Raw genomic sequence first — 18,095 nt, forward strand, 5'->3', positions numbered from 1 at the left:
CATTAGAGAAAACTGGTGGGTGTGTAATACGGGAGGGACGGTGTCACCGCCGGAAATGATTTATGCCCCCTGGGACAAAAGCTGCAATGGCAACAAATGGGAGCTGGCATGAAAAATGACAGAGCTCTTCAATCCGTGTCAGTAGAAGCGTGATCATGAATGAATGGGGAAGAAGTGGATTTTTAAAAACTGCTTAAGTTTTCATTGACTTCAGAGTTCAGAAAAGTGTTGTTCGAACTCTATTTAATGTACAGCGCTGCGTAATATGTTGGCGCTAAATAAATCCTGTTTATTAATAATAATATTAATAATAATATTAATAGTGTAATGCTTTTACTTGCCAGGCTGTCAAAGAATAGGTGCACTTTAAAGCAAAGTGCCCTCATCACATTTGGCTGCTTTCCCTGTCCTAAACTATAGAAGTCAATGGAACTGTTATGTCTATGGAGCTATAATGCACAGGTGCAGCTAGGATAGCCAAGACCTATAGCACATGATGAAACAAATAGCAGAACAACCCCACCATCAGATCTCTGCAAAGGTAGGTAGATCAGGTCAGGGCAAGGGGGCAAACAGGACAGTTTGTTATAACGTATGCTTATTCTTTAAAAACTATCAAGACTCCACGCTCATCTGTTCTTTCTGAGGTTTACACTTTCATGGCTAGAATAAAAATGACACAAGTCCATCAAGTTCAAGCAATGTTTCAATGGCACTAGATTGTGACCTCTAGATTGTAAGCTCTTCGTGAGTGATTCCTCCTTTATCAATGTCTGTATTCGTCTGTCATTTGCAAGGTGAAAGAGACCACCTGTTTAGAACCCATATTACAGAGTTGACAGGCACTCTTACCATGTCCTGGTGACTATCTAATGTAGAACGTTTTACCCACACAAACTCCTTGAGGATCAGACCTGGAAACACAAGGTCTAAGGGCTGCACAATAAGTACCAGTAGGTTGCATGCAGTTATGATATGATGACAAGTGACCAAGTGCAGGTTTTTCTTTTTCCTAAACTAACCCACATTAGTCTTACTGCTACACCTTGGAAATATAACTTTTTGTTCACCTAAACAGTTGTTTTTCTGAGCTATGGTAAATGGTCAGATGGATGCAAACTGTATCCTGGTGTCATTTACCCCACTGCACACACACCCGCTGGGGGTACATTATCAGGCCTGGCTAGGGTCACATGACAATGCCGGGGTGATTGGAAATGACAAAGTGGACCATGTGGGTCATGGGAGTGGACAAAGGACAGATAAAGAAATTAAATGATACTACAGGTGAAGTAGGCAGAGTTTTAAGGGAATGGTGGTAAACAGTATCGGGGGTCTGCAAACCCAAAATTAGGCTTTCATGGTTCCCCTCAATGCAGAAAGCACAGTCTACCTGTTCAGTACTTAGGTTTTCCAGGCAGGAATTCCTGTACTGCCTCAGTCCACCCCACTCTCTTCTGTTGGTAATCTGGTTATTTGAGAACCCCTGCTGGTAGTACATAGGAGCTAGGCTAGGTAAACGGTGCAATAATTGTTGTTGAAAATGAACGACTAACGACAGATCAACGATTATGCATGATTATTTTGAACGATCGTATTGTGCACAATTCTGTACATGCTGAAACAATACAATCGTTCATATATAATCCACCAATAATGTACACACGCTAGATCATTTGAACAATGGGGGAAGTGACATGTAAAGGAGAAAGTGTACCGCAGAACAATCCACTGAAGAATGACAGTACACACAATAGATAGCGAACGATCGTCACCAAATCAGATCTGCCGGGACGGTTGTTCACTCCCAACGACATTCCTCGTTCATCGGTGTCATTGTGCACTTCTTTTGGTAAAGAATATCAGACAAATGGTCGTTAGTCCTTCCTTTCCAACGATAATTATTGCACATGTGTATGTAGCCTTATTCCCAAACACACCCACTGCGGGATCCTTGCTTTTTCCCATATACAGAACATACAGGAGTTTCTTGCAGCCACCAATAAGTTCCAAATCTATTCAAAAGTTTAAAGGTAAATGGCAATTCAGGAACAAGGGACGGACAAGACTTATCAGAAAATACACTTAGTGACCCTGTTAGGTATTTTCCACATTCTGTCTATAAGTAATTACAAAAGACTAAAGCAAATTAGCTTTCCCTTTAGATCACAGCTGCAGTGTTTTCTGGACAAAGTTGCTGGCTCACTGATGGCTTCCCATTGCCTAGAATTGTTCCATTATTACAGACCTGGTTATTTATACTCATTGTTTAAAAAAGAATCATTGTGCCCATCAATCAACATGAGCTACAATAACAGTAAACAGCACAACGGAGCTGCGTTGTATAACTCACCTCTGCGATAATAAGAACAGGTGACAATGGCAATATCTATTTGTGTGTAAAGAGAAAGCAGAACGAAGAGTCCCAGTGAGCTGGGCAGAAACCATTGTTCAGAAAAACTCAACACTCATTTTTAAATGTCTGGTTACTCCCTGGCAACTAATTTATCCTCATTATTATTTTTTCCAATTTGACAAGAAATAGGAATCCGTGAACTGCACTTCTCGGGGCCCTGCTAATGAGAATGGAATATTGTAATTGAAAGTGATGAAGAACCAGTTCCTCCTCAATGCTCTGCAGCTGGAGCAAAGAGAAAATGAAACCAACCCATCAGATTTTGATAAATTCATAGAATGAACTAATGAGGCACAAAACAAAAAGAAGAGACTCACAACAGCCAATCAGAATTCCCTTTTTGCTAATTCCTGTGTGATGGATTTGCACTTTTTCATCACTGTGCCTTACGTGTGTCTTACATTGTATGTTTGTAAAACTAATAATCAAAATAGAAAAAGGTTGGATAACATCTACAGTGGTTTGCAAGGTTGCAAGAGTGTACAAGGTTGCAAGAGAGAGAACAAAGAGTTCAGTGACCATATAAAACCACAAGAGTCACGGTCAAGTGCTTTTCTTACAGGTCACGGATCTCCAAATAGGCTTCTACTGTAGCAATACATTATCTTCTATGATACGAGTATATGACAACTTCACTGCAGAAAATTCCTGGTAAAAAATGGACTTCTCTGACCCCGAAGAAACACAAGATACAGTGCAAAAAACAAATCAGTTTTGTATGGCGACCAATATCAGGCCTATGTTAACGCCTTCCTGCCCAGAACAATGGATGCTGGCCTGTGAGGATAATGTCAGAACACGGAACTCTGTTTTACTATCATTAATTCCCAGTAAAGGGGTAGAAGGCCACAATATGACTTTTAAAACTGAAGATTTTCATAGTGGGCTAGAAACTTTGAGGTCCAGAAGCTTTATAAAGGTTTGTGCAGATTTTTTTCTGCTAGCAGGTTTATCACATTAGAAATAAAGTATACTCTCAGCACTTTAGGTTAAAAATATAAATTGTTACCTTTAACTGGTTGGTTTATTATCTATAGCCTTACAATCATAATTCTAGAAATCAGTGTTCGAAAAGACAACATCCCTGCCATTGCATTAGACATGCTTTCTTCGTTGTGATCACTGACAGTCAGTATGAGGATTTTACCAGCTCATAACATAACAGGCATTATGATTAGCACGGCGAGTCTAGTATTTAAAACAGCATTAGTTGAATTGTTTGATCTGGTGGATCAACTATATACTGTATATACACAATCCCATACCCATTGGCACTGATTTTTTACAAGCTCCTCCATTGTCTTGTTGGATTGTTTGGAGCTTACATGGGGTTCTCTTTCCCCTTGCTAGGTGACAATGTTCAGGCCTAGGCAGTGGCCAAGTATTATATCATGGAAGGAGATCATATACAAGTACAGAATGCAATGGTAATGAAGTTCAGGGCGGTAATTATTAGTAGGTTAGAAGAAAACCTGTCATTTTGCCTGACTGGTACTTCTAACAATGGGCCTGGTCTATTAAAGTTCTCCAAAGCAGGGGATGATAGACTATCATGGGAAAACATAAGCGATTCAACAAACCTAAAATGGGTTTTTACTAAAATGCAACTGATATTATTTGGCAAACGCTTTCAATCTTGGACTAGATCCAATCTATGTTTGCTGAATCACCCAGGTTCTCCCTTGATGGTCTACCTTCTTCAGTCTCAGAGAGCTTCAATAAATCAGGCCCAATCAGTAAAACATGGCTCAGAGGATGGTATACTCAATAGAGAGATATAACAATTGGGCAGAAAAAGCAGGAATGGTCCAGAGGCCTGGCAGCTATGTGAAAATTACTTCTAAAATGAGATTTTTACAGGGCACACAGTTTTGGCCCAATTCAAGCATTGTCTGGGTCAATTAGGCTTTATTGGGCTTTCCCCTAGTGAATGTGTTCAAATGCTGGAAGCTCTGATTTCACTGTGTACAAATTGTTAATATTCTATGTAAGTAAACACTGATTTCTCCTTTACAATAAAGACTTGTTAAAGCAGTGTTTGTCGACCATTGCGGAACCATTGAAATAACGTTCAGTTCTTCCTATCCTATATCCATATATCACAGTACATTAGCATAGCGGTCATTGGGAAGAATTCATTGTACATTGCTGGCCATTGGGAAGAATGTCACCCTTACAGATAGCCAAAAAGATCACTGGTGCCACGGACCTGGGACGCTCAAATTGCTTATGGCACAAGGAACCCCCAGCAACCTCTGGAGGACCCTGGTTGGGAAACACTTAAAGTGTGTATCAGCACAAAATAAAAAGAAACATTTGCATTCTCTGCAATACCTGCAGATTTTCCCTATGTTCTATTGATTTTAAAATGCTGCAAGTACAGAACAGTACCTGTTGGTATCCCAGAAATCCACTGTGCTTCTAAATTCTAAACCAGCCTTGTCAGTCCTGGCTGCTGAATTACAGAACCCCCCTCTCACCCTTCTGTCCCAAAACATCAATACTACTGCCCTTTTTTGCCCGATAGCCAACCCACATACTGTAGTTTTGGGGGAAAGGGCTCTCGAGGGATGTAGTTCTGGGGACTTGTCAATGAGCTATCATCAGCTGTCCATGCAAGTATTTTACAAGCCTGGTGATGATGTCAGGGGTAGTGATAAAAACTAAAAGTTAAAGACATGCTCTAGAGGAGGAGAAGGAGGAGGGGGTACATTTGGATAAAGCCTGAACATATACTTTTAACTTGCTTTAACCAGGTGAACCATAAACAGATTCAAAAAGGAAAATATCTCCCTGAACATATAGGGCAATCATACTAAAAATATATAAAACATCTGCAAATACCAGCTGCCTTTCATGCCAATCCTTGGGCTTCATCATTTTCTGAGTTACTGGCCCCATCCGGAGCTTTGAATCATTGGCTGAATGTCTGCTTCAGGACATGCAAATAAAGAATCAAGAGACCCCCAGGGAAATATTATTATCAGAAGGAGGTCAGCAATGACAGCCTACATATTTAAAGCAAACATTTGCTTTTTCCATCTCTTCTATCGGATAATAAAAGGAAGGACAGATTCACAAACTACTTACGTGGGTGTATTCTGCGCCAGCCAAGAACTCCTATACGTTTCGTATATCAGAAGATCTCTGCGTATCGCAATCCGTTCAGAGGTATTGTTATCTAATTACAGAGGAACAAATAAGTAAGCCAGGAACACTGAACATTCTATTCCATCCCAATCCGGGAGCCCCTGTGCATGGTTGTGCTGTGACATTTCCTGCCTCACCCCCCTTTCTTTCCTCTCCCAGCTCCTGCAATTTTACAACAGTGTGAAGATGTTTGAAGAGAGATGGAACAGGCCTTAGAAGTTCTGTAACTTAAAGAAAACCATATGGAGGATTTCCTGCTGTGCAATCCCTATTAAGATGTACAGTGCTTGCTATAGAATGTGAGCATGCCTTGGAATTAGAAGATTGTCAGTTGGGAAGCCTGGGAGGAGACAGCTACTAATCATAATTCTAAGGATGAAAAGACAAAGTCATCCTTCTCGGGTATTTCTTGTTTGATAAGACATGGCTTCCTTATTGTACTTTCTGTTATTCTTGGAATGATCCCTGGTCATATGATGCAAATATTTATTCTGCTTTACTTTCTGGATCCATTCTAGGACTAACAAAACAAATCAGTGTGTCACGGGGTTGTCCTAGTAACCCGTGTTTACAAATTCCGCAACGTCTTTAAAAAGGCACGCGTGACTTAAAGGGAACTATTGATATAGCAGAGAATTTAACATTGAGCAAACACTGCCTGGAATGAATTGTCTGAATCAATCACTGCCATTTAAAACACATCCACCTGGAAGATCCATCATCAGTGTATGGAAGGTTTGGCTTTTTTTTTTTTAATTCCCTCCACTTCCTGTCCAAGAGATGCAACAGGACATTATAAGAAATCCCTTAAAGGAAGAAAATTAATCTCCTAAACCAGCAGTCACTAACCGGTGGTCTGCGAGAAAATTTTGGTGGTCCGCAGGTTTGGACGGTTGGGGGGTGAACCAGCCAGGGCCGCGGACCATGTCCCCTGTACAGGACGCATGCTCAGAAAAGTGGGCGGGTTGTGTCTCTGGAGGCTCAGACCTGCGATGGAAGAGTGGGGGGTTCTGGCATCATGACGTCACTCTAGAAGTTTCTTCCACTTTGAGTGACACCCGGCTCCCTGCGCATGAACAATCTGGAGCCAGTAAATTTAGTGGTCCATAGGTCCAAAAAGGTTGGTGACCACTGTTTTAAACTACAAACACATAATATATGAATGTTCCTCTGCCTTTTTAAAGCAGAATTATCAGTAAAAAAAAAAATAACACTTTTATAGGCAGAAAGCAGTCAGTCCCTCCATGCTCTTACTCCAGAAGCTCTCACACCCTCCTGTTTTCCTTCTTCGTTCTGGTGTTGACTGGACACCAAACCGCCATACTCTTCCAGATTCTTCTACCTACATCACCTGATCTCACACTGTGCATGTGCACAATCGGTGCACGATTGGGCTTGTAGCCCAACACAACATGACTAGCATGTGTACAGTGGTCCCCCAACATCGTTCATCAATCCACCCTAGTGAATGACCTGGCTCGGTATTCTAAACTTGCCTCTCCTGGAATCTAGGTACTGCATTATCCGTGGACTCCTGGTTCTCTGCCAGCCCTTCCCCAGAGGCCATCCCTTGCAGAAGTCATTGGGGCAACCATGTGCTGTGATTGCACAACTGGCCTCCTGAGGCTTGCTATAGGTGAATTTAGTGGCATTAGATTGGAGGAATGGTGTCTGGCAACTACTGGTGCTGGACCAGGTTCTTACAGAATGGCAGCAATGATTATGATGGTATCCTTAAACTAGGACTGTGACCAGGCTGCAGACATTTAAATATGTACATATTTATAACAAGCAGTAAATTAGCTTCCAAACAAGCCCTCACTGACCTTTGTAGGTGCAGTTACCATGAAGCTGTTCATCCGCCAAATACATGTAATGAGAAGAAGAGAATTTATTAAAAATACACATTCTATCTCTTTACATTACAGAATAGAAAACTATCAGTCTACTAAGTTGGGTGTGCTTTCAGCTATGAAAACAGTGTGTGAATTACTCCATAGTATCTGCAGCTACAGACGTCAATGATTTCAAAGAAACAGAGACAAGTTAAGTGTAATGAATTTCAAAATTTGTCAACCCCCGAAAAATGGGGTCAATGGTCAAGCTGCTCTAACTTAACGCCCAATATTTGCTTTCAGAAAGCACTGAGAAGAGAACAGTTTAGTTGAGGGTAGGGCGTTTGTTAAAAAACAGTTTATTGTTGGTACATAAAACAAAATAAATTTATGTAAGTTGTTCCTAAAGCCACTTACAGACTATGACAAGCCATTCCTTGAAATAATGAGCGCTGAATTACAGGTCTGCTACTCTCACCTTGGAATTCCCCAGAGTTTTGTTAGTAGATAAACAGAAGACAAGTATTTTCCTCTACATTGCTAACTTCAACAGCAAAAACTGACTTCCCGCAAGTTCCTTTAATAGCTATGGATTTTTTCTTTTACAGGAAAAGGACAAGGGGCAATGGCACTCTCCAGGGAGATCTAACTAGGTGAAGTCTAACGTACAGAACTTTATCAAAACTAAAGCATCTCTCCTCTTCTGTCTTTCATTTTTTCCCTCTCTCTTCCTCTATCTCTCTCTCTTTCTTTACCTCTATCTCACTCTATTGTATTAAATTTGTTAATATTTTTTTTTTTACATTTTTGTTACATTTGTTAACCTATAAGTAAACATAAATGAGCTTTATTAAACCAATGTAATTATTGAAATATTTATATGTATTTCATTATTTGGGTTGGCAGATCAGTCATAATATATTTAACCTACACATACTGAAAAATTTGCCTTTGGCATCCAGGTTTTAATGACCTCTAGTCATCAAATGGTGACCCTGGCCAAAACACCTTTTTTATTTAGTTTTGTAGATACAGAGGTTTTTAAAGGCATCAATTGTGCAATTGGGCAGTACATAAAATACCTAATTAATTGTATTAAAAACATTTTTCTATTAACAGATTACCACAACATAGCTATGTTATCACAGAAATCCGTCTTTGAGATTGATCAATAGAGGACATTTTGTTGGTTTCTTGGTCCTCTCAAGCCCTCCTACTCCCATTTTTGTTCTGAGTCACCTGCTGTACATGACAAGTTTATGGGACAGTTGAGATTTTTGGACTTTATCCCATTACTAATGTGCATGATTCCTCCGTTCATAGTATGCTCCTGAAGAAGCAGCTTTTTTACTCCGAAACGCAATGATGGAGATGGATAAGCAATGAGATGGAGGTGGATAAGCAGAATTAATGTCAGATTTAAAAAAATATATAGGACATTATTGAATATGTTTTTACCTAATGTCACTGATTCTGATAACATAGTCATGTTTTTGTAAACTTTAAATAAAAATACAGTTTTAAAAATAATGAATTAGGTATTTTATTGATTGAGAACAATCGAAACCCCTTTAACCACCCTATCTTTTCTTGTGTTTACACCATATGCATCGTATACAACCCTGACCCACAGAGAGAATTTAGTGTTGTAGTTTTGGAAATAGTGAAGAAGGGTTATGTTATTAACAATAATTTGAAATAATTCTGTGCATGAATGATAAGTCCTATTGTCAACATGAATTAAAGATATCCAAAAGGATCCCTCCACATGTTTCCCAGCCGAAACTGCTTCCTCAGGAAGGCAAAATAATGCAAACTGCACATGGGAAGACAGAAAATCTTTAAATCTCAATCTATTCAGCCAGTATCGTAAGAAAATCCTGCAAAAACCTCCACCATCTAAGGGACATGCATCACACGTCATACCACCAAGAAAGAGATAGTTCAAAATGAACCCCTGGGCTGTATACAAGGGGTATATCTCACCTCTGGGTAGTCCAATATACCTTCCAAGCTCAGAAAAAAATAAATCCCAAATCTGTTTTGGATATTTCGGAAGCAACTGTGAGAGATTAGTGCAGGCTTCAGAAATTGCACACCCACAACCCACCTACAGACCCCTGTTGGAGCTGTGAGGTTATTTCACAGAACTCAGATTAAAGTAAACCAATTCTGCCAGTACAGCAGTTACTTATTTGCATTAGGAACCCACAGAATGCTTCAGTTGTTGTCTGGAATTGTTCTTGTGCATCTATCAAAAAAAATAAAACTTCTCATCCATCAACAGAAACATTAACAAATGACATCATTATTTTTGGGAAGAAAGCATACCCTGCTTGCTAGAAATATCGAAAAGTTGTTGAATTATGTGACTTTAAGAAGATCTAAATCCAATATTATCCAATTAAATCTAAAAACATGTAATTAGGTTAATTGGCTTGCCCCCAAATTGACTATAGTAAAGACATATGACTATGGTAGGGACATTTGATGGACAGCTAGTGACATGACTATGGACTTTGTAAAGTGCTGTTTATATGGCGGTGCTATATCAATACTGTAAAAACAATAATAATAACAACTTGTAATACCAATAATAATAATAATAATATTAATAATAAAAAATTCTCACTAATGTGGTAATGTAATTTCAAAAATGGTTCTGAGCCTTTTAAAATCATTTACTCTTCTCATAAAAGGTGCTTGTTTAAGCATTTCTCGTTATTGGTGGTGGTAAGGGGGGGGCGGGAGTGAGGGGCAACTGTCCCTTAACTGTGGCCCTGCATTGCCAACCTGTCACATTCTTGAATGGGTCAACAAGTAACCCTCCCCATACACATCAATCACTAAGACCAATGACAACATGCTTACAAGGATGTTTAATGTTACAAGGCAGTGTTGCCACCTTTATATAGTAAATGGAAGCATTTACTCGTAGGATCATCAAGTACAGGAAAAGGAAAAAGCACTAAAGAGAGACTAAAAACAGAAAAAACAAATGCAGTGAATAACTTGCTACTACTAATAATATTTGTCTAACTATTAATATACTATTGGGTATTTTTTAGGACTTAGATCTTTTAGATACTTTAAACCATGTAAAACCTATACAAGAACTTTTTTTTTGCTTCTACACTGAAACACTTTGTACATATATTGATTTATTTGTATTGCAATTTTATCCTAAAGTTGACCATGTACTAAAATGGATGTTTCCCCCTTCCCCTTCCAAAAGCAGGTACTATAAGTAGATGTTAAATGAACCTATAAAGAAAAAATCAGAAAAATACCCATCCTCATCTACTGCCCACAGCGCCCAGGCAAGGATAATGCCAAGGTCTTTCTAGGAATAGTCTTGGTAAATACAGAGCAGCCAAAATCTTACAATAAGACATTCTTGCAATAGACTAGAGCAGCATTCTAGTAAGTCCTAATACATATCTTGATATGGCGTAAAACCACTGCTTTTCAATAGATACAGTGCATAAATCTATTGTTGTTTTCACTTTGGAGCAAAAAGTGTCTTACTGGAAGAATTACCTGGTAATAATGAAGGATATCTAGAAATCTAATGCACGCATTCAACTTCTAAGTACTGGTAAGCTAAAATATATTAAATTTTTTGTTCTTTGGTATAAGATATACTTTATTCTGATCTATTTCATTATATATATATATATATATATATATATATATAATGATAGGGATATATATATGAGAAGCAACAAAAAGACTACTGTTACCCTCTAAAAATAAATGCAGCAAATTTCAATTAAATGTGCAGAGTAAATGGCGGTTTTTAAATATATTACTTAAAACAGCATCTGGGCATTAAGCTGGTTTATTTTTTCCTGAAGTTGTACATTACTCCTATACATTTATTTCTCTTTAGATTATTTCCAGTAAGTATAAAGTGGTTTCAGATGCAGAAGTGCAATGACACAAAACACTGGCAACTTTCATGTTCTTGGGTTCAGCAGCATGTTCTTTCAAGAATTCCAATCTTTTCATAACCTATAGACTCACAGATCATTACAGCAAGCCTACAATAATAAAGCAGGCAGCAAACACTTGGAAATGCAATGTTTATGTTGTATATGGCCAATATGGTACATCTGGGAAACAAATGGCACATGACGCACATATCCTATGACATGAATAAATTATTTAAATGTTTTGTTTGCTCCATGGAAATATACTTACTGAAGTTAACACAGCCAAGCATGTTCTTTTAGTACACAGGTGGTGTATATTTAAAATTTCAATAAAACTGGCAAAGGTAGGAAGATAATGCAGGGTGTGCATACTTTTATGTATGTATTATGTATTAGTATTTTTTATACTGACATTGATTGAGCTAATGAGACTTCCAGCTGGGTTAAATCCTTGGCTTATCTAAAACCTGACATCCTAAGAGTATCTGATCCTAAGCCTACAATTCTCCACAGTGGAGGACATAGCCAACAGTAGGCCCTTGTGCATAACTGACTTTGGGGCCACCCTGTCCAACTTACCTGGTGCCCCCTTTTTGTAGCGGAGGAAAATCTGTGAGCCTCGTGCAGCGGCACACTTTGCACCTTCCTATGTTAGACCATGATAACACAGATCGGTGTTCCCAGTTCACCCAATTTAAAGTTACCTGCAGACCCAAGAGGGTGAATTGTGCAGGCATGGTTTCACTTGTTTCTGTTATATTATCTTCTATGTTTACCATAGGTATAGTTTTGCACCACATAAAATCATAATTCATGAGTAGACTATAGTTATAAAGGTACAGTCAACTACAACTGTATACTAATATATCTGCATGATTTCATTTTAATATATATCAACATTGCTTTATAGAACGTTTGAAAAGCAATTTTTTTATAATCTTACTTTTACTGGTGGTCTTTCTTTAAACCTTAATATGAAAGGTCCTTACCTTGATCTCCATGATGTTGCTGGCATAATTAGATCCCATAATACTTCATCCACACACAGGTGGGTCAATTATATTGAACTCTGAAGACAGCTGTTTGCACCAAAACCTATCAGAGGTTTTACATCATATATAGGTATTTCATTATAAAATCAAGACTTACCAAGTTTTTTAAACCATTTGGAAAAAGGAAATTTTGCATGGACTAGGAAATACAATCTTAAGACTCTAAGTATTACCGGTCCAAGATGTTGAAAAATGCAAGGGTGGTGAACATAAAAATAAAAACTATCAATCTATCTATGTATCTATCTATTATCTATCTATCTATCTATCTATCTATCTATCTATCTATCTATCTATCTATCACAGGGGTCTGCAACCTGCGGCTCCAGGGCCGCATGCGGCTCTTTAGCCTCCTTGTTGTGGCTCCCTTCGGCTACCGCGGGGAGATCTCTGATGGGGGATCCCCTTCCTCCCAAGACACTGCGGAGGAGGGGGATTCCATATCTGGTGTTCTAATGAAAAAAATCTACCAGTGAAATAAATCTACCACGGGGCGTGTACAAATGGCTGTGTACAATGACATCCCCCTCCTTTGAACCCCAATTCCTCTGGAATGGGGAGATGTACAAAACCAAAAATGTAGGTGCAAGTGGGGGACACCTGTGGCTAACAGCCCCTAAAATTTAATTGTTAGGCTATCATCAGAACATAAAGAACTCTGCCCATCAAAAAAATCTACCGTTACACATTGCTGGAGGCACCTGAACCCCAATTTCTCTGGAACAGGAAGGGGGTACAGGTGAACAAAATTAGAGGTGCAAGTGGGGGACACCTGTGGCTAACACCTCCTAGAAACTCCACCCATCAAAAAACCCCTACCCTGTTACACATCGCTGGAAGCATCTAGCATCTGAACCCCAATTTCTCCTGGAACAGGGGGGAGGCGGTACAGGTGACCAAAATAGAGGTGCAAGTGGGGGACACATTTGGCTAACACCTCGTAGAATTATATCGCTAAGGCATCGTCAGAATATAAAGAACTCTGCCCATCAAAAAAATCTACCCTGTTACGTTAGAAGCCTCCAGCTAATATAACAGGATGATACGTTAGAAGCTGGAGGCTTCTAGGGGCATAGTGTTTAATTTATCTCAAAGTAGGCCTACACATGCACACTTGTTGTAACAGGTAAAATTAAAAAAATATTAAAACTTTTAAAAGTTTATAAACTGTTTTATGTTTTGCGGCTCCAGACTATTTTTCTTTAGTGGAAGGGAAGGCAAAATGGCTCTTTTGATAGTAAAGGTTGCTGACCCCTGATCTATCATATCCACCAATCATAGATGATTTCACAATTTAGAGAGAATTAGGCTAGTGAACCATCATGGTTACATTCTGGAACTCCTGTAGTTCAATGTTACCAAGTCCCTGGCCCCTGAGTGTAACCTAAGGGTACTGCATGGTCATACACAATCCAAGATGTAGTCATGACATTATCCTTCCTTTTTAAAGGCCCTCCAATTCACCTTGCCAGTACACCTCATAAAATTTGCATTTCAGCACACTACAACATCCATGTGACCGTAAACAAAAAGGATAATAATTACCATCTGTGCATTGTGGTGCATTGATAAAAAAGCTGCTGTAGAGATTTTTTTTTGTGTGTGTTGAGATACACTGACATAATTAATTAACAACTTTAACATGCATGCATTAACTCAACACACAAGTGAAAGCCCAGCATCAAAATCATGATTTGTATTATTCCCCTTTTTCAAGCTAAAAAGAGTTAATTTTCCCCTTTATTACAAAATAATCTCCAGTTCAGTGGCCTCATCAAAATGCTTGCAAGGCTTATTAACCTTATCTTCATCTATGTCCATAGGTAAGCTAAAATCCCAGACTTTTTTATGTGCTTCACAACTTCAGATAAGCACCAAGTTTTCTGGCTTAGAAAACCAAGAAATGTCAACTTCCCCTGACCTTATTTTCTACGTCTGACTGAGTTAATGCAAGTGTCCTGAAAGACTTCAAAGAAATGCAGATAACTATCAACCAATTTTTTTTTGTAAATTCAGATTTTAGGAGTCTGCATCTAAGAAGCGTGACATCCCATTAAACCATGAAAAAGAAATAGTTTAACCTACAAGGGAATAATGGTTTAAATCAACTGCCCGGGTCAAAATGTAATCTGTGTTCTCCCTTGAATGACTTGAGAGTGACTCTACATGTGGTAGGAAGCCCCATCATTAAATAGAAGCAATCCTTACTGGGATTTTTTTCTTGGTAAACTCGTACGTACATCAGAATAGACCAAACGTGTTTTTAGGTACTGATACGGAGTCTGGTAGCAGCAAGACCTAACCGATTTTCATGCTGTCAGTTACAGCCATAAAGGATTTAAACAGATTATGCTGCTTGACAAGTTACTCAAGATAGCGTGCCAAAGGCTTTTTTTTCTATTTTTCATTTCATTTGAACAGCAGATGCCAGATAGTGAATTCCTTCAAAAATTTCTGGCGAACAAAACAACATTTTATGATCCCACTTTCATTTGTGTTATGATAGGCATGACGTCTGCAAAGGGGAAGACTGCTAACTTCCTGTTTTACTTCTTAAAAGAAAGAGGTCAGGAAGGGGAAATTAAATCCAAAAACAAAACAAAGTGCAGGTAAACTGTTGCATGCCAGTAATAGAATGGACTGTAAAAAAAAAAAGACGTTGCCACTGATATGAAAACAAAGCACTTGTATGTAGTTTCGGGTGCACAGTTGCGTGCTTCAGTTGCATTGGAGACATGGAGCCTGATTTTTTAAAGCTCTGCAAGACTGAAGATAGACTATCATATGAGAAAGTTTTTTCCTAAAAATAGTTAGTTAATTAATTTGCAAATAATTTTAATCCTGGGCCAGATCCACTCCAGAATTGCTGGTTCATCTATGATAGTCTAACTTCTCCAGTTCAGACCATCTCTAACTTCTCCAGTCTTGGAGAGATTTATTAAATCAGGCCCCATATCTCCAATGCAACTTTTTCTGCACACTTTTCTTCTTCTCTCTGACCCCCATGTTCATATAAAGAATTAGGTATGGGATGCATAGAGAGTGAAGAATGCCCCCCCTACTGGAAAGGTAAGTATTCAATAATAAATATTACAGCAACATGGTGACTGTTTTTCACCACAGTGACAGAGACAAAACTAAATAAATCCCCACTATTGGCTCCATTTAACTCTAAGGGACCGTAGTGTTAGGCACAACAGAACAAGATTTTCACAGGCCGGGTTTCAGACAGACTGGGAGGTACCAGGACATTAATAGTATTAACACAGATGGGAAGAGAAGTTTTTTTTTTTTTGATAGGTGAAAAATTGTATTCATTTAATGTGTATACCACAATATAGTAATTGTACCTGGCTTCTGGTGGCTTTATGTTTTTGTTCTTCAGAACAGAAAATGTATGCACAGGAGTTACACCTTTAGTGGCCATCCAATGGCCAAACCAGATTGCTGTCCTGTCAGAAGGCCTCAATGGAGCAAGTGGTGAACATAGCATCTTTCCTCAGATGCAGCAATGACAAATTCTACACCTTTTATAGCTGCCTGTCAGCTGCACACAAGGTAAGTACTTTCCATAATCGGTAAGTGTGCTGTGCTATGGCAGAAGCTCACCACCCTCCAACAAGTTCCTTCAATGAAAAGAATATGTCTCTAATATTAAATGGATCATGCATGCATGGATTTTGTAACTATTTACAGTGTTTTTTACAGCTGATGCCAGCGGCTGCTTCAGTTTAAAAAGTAAAAAAGAGAAAACATACTCCCAGCCAGTTAACCCTAATTCTAATCAACTGTAAAAACCCCTTCCTTTCTGCCCTTAGCTATCATTTTTTTGTATTTTTTGTTTTATGATTTTTTTTTTACATTTTGTTTTTAATGATTAATATATGTTTTAAGAAAATAAGTACAATTAAAAAAATGCCCCCTTTTTATTTGAATATAACTTTTGCCATGCTTTTAATATGCAGTGAAACTTTTTCTACCACTGATCAAAATAGAAAAAAAACTCTAGTTTACATACAAAATAAAATATTTTATACAAAACAAAAAAGGTTCAGTCCCCCCCACCAATACTTTAATATTTTCTGCAATGGCAAGTTACTATTGAATAAATTAACCTATAGTAGGGCATTTTGTTGGTTTATTGGGGTATATCTGCGCTATAGCTGAAATGGTTAAGCATGTTTTCAGGAAAAAATATTGCAGTCTGGTGGGTAGGTTTACAAGCTGAACTCCACATCTCATGTCCCAAACCACTAACAAAATTACAGAAGAAATGACAGCACCGACAAACCCTTTGAAACAAATTTACTTTACCAGGTTCAGACCATGTTTAGGCTTTTTTATCAAGCCAAAGGACATTGAAGCATTCACTTAATTTCCTACCCCAGTGGAGCTCACAATCTAATGTCTTATCACAGTCCTACAGGCACACAGTCTGGGGTCTGATTAGTTGGATGTCACTTATGTTCCTGAGAACGTTGTAGTGTGGAAAGCGGAGAACCATTGGGAACATAAAAATAACATGAGAATTATCCTGGCAGAAATCAAGCCAATAAGTTATCCTTTAAAATTAGCTAGATATAGACCATTGCTATTACTGATTTTTCTAGTACTATCATTTGCTATGGTTCTATAAACAATATGTAACACACCAATGGGAAATACAGGTAATATAAAGTGTGCAAAACTGTGCAAAAACATTGATAGCAAAGCATATACAAATACCATGAGATAGTTACTATTTTTCTTAGTTGCTTTTTATTACAGATATATATTTAATATATGATACCCACTTGATACAAGATTTCCAGAGCCCAAGGAGAAAACACTGCAGATCTGTTCTACCAGGCCTGACTGAATAATGCTCTCCAAAACTGAAGAAGATAGACTATCATGAGAGAACCTGGGTGATCCAGCAAACTTAGAATGGATTTCTTACAAATAATTTGTTGTTAGTTGGCAAATGTTTTCAACCCTGGACAAGATCTATTCTAGATTTGTGTTCAAATATTATTGTCAATGGTGTAATGCATCCATGTTAAAAGGGAATATTAAGCACATCATTCTATCTACATGTTTCATAGATTCTTGTCCACTTCCTCAGGTTGCAATTACCCCCTAGCGGTATTCCCGAGTCTAATTCAGGGTGGATTTTACTTGCTAAAATCAGTAATCCCGAGTCACACTCAGGGTCGCTAAAAACAATAAAAAACCCCGCTTACCTTGTCCCTTTGGCGTCCTCCAGAGTCCTGCTCATCCGTCCAGGTCCTCGGGCAGAATCCTCCTTCTCACAGCTTCAGAGACGTTCCCTGGGATTTCCCGGTGACATCGGTCCATGCGTCGGTTCGTGCGGGAGGCATGGCGGGAAATTCAAATAATTTTGTATTGGATTCAATACAAAATAACTGTACTGAGTCCAATACAAATCTATAGAATAGAAATCTTTATATTATATATAATTATATATATATATATATATATATATATATATGCTACTGTACAGTAATATTACAGGGTTCACTATTTTTATGCACCGTTTTTTACCAGATTTTTGTGTTTTTTTATTTAAAGTTTAATATTAAATTTATTAAATATTGGACATAATTCGGTGAGTTATGGCTAAGAATTATAAGCCTACAATGTAAAATAAATTTCCATGCAAAACAATGTAGCGCTTTTTGGCATGACAATACAGACAGAATTAGAA

General features: G+C 38.3%; 1 protein-coding gene and 1 long non-coding RNA gene across 9 annotated transcripts in view; one reads left to right on the plus strand and one right to left on the minus strand.

Moving 5' to 3' along the window:
- Positions 1-18,095, minus strand: part of KIAA1217 (KIAA1217 ortholog) — a 279,526-nt gene that overhangs the window by 231,288 nt on the left and 30,143 nt on the right. The window contains exon 1 of one of the 8 annotated variants that reach the window (XM_072412720.1): positions 5,507-5,808. The exons of the other annotated variants lie outside the window; for them this stretch is intronic. The gene's annotated coding sequence lies outside the window, so the exon portion shown is untranslated. Of the gene's footprint in view, positions 1-5,506; positions 5,809-18,095 lie in introns of those variants that run through there. 8 annotated transcript variants of the gene reach the window in all.
- Positions 6,233-8,845, plus strand: LOC140331585 (uncharacterized). Its single transcript, XR_011920945.1, has 3 exons — positions 6,233-6,686; positions 8,010-8,054; positions 8,521-8,845. It is a non-coding gene; the product is annotated as an uncharacterized lncRNA (long non-coding RNA).

Source organism: Pyxicephalus adspersus, chromosome 5 (genome assembly GCF_032062135.1).
Source record: "Pyxicephalus adspersus chromosome 5, UCB_Pads_2.0, whole genome shotgun sequence".
Classification (NCBI taxonomy): Eukaryota; Metazoa; Chordata; class Amphibia; order Anura; family Pyxicephalidae; genus Pyxicephalus; species Pyxicephalus adspersus.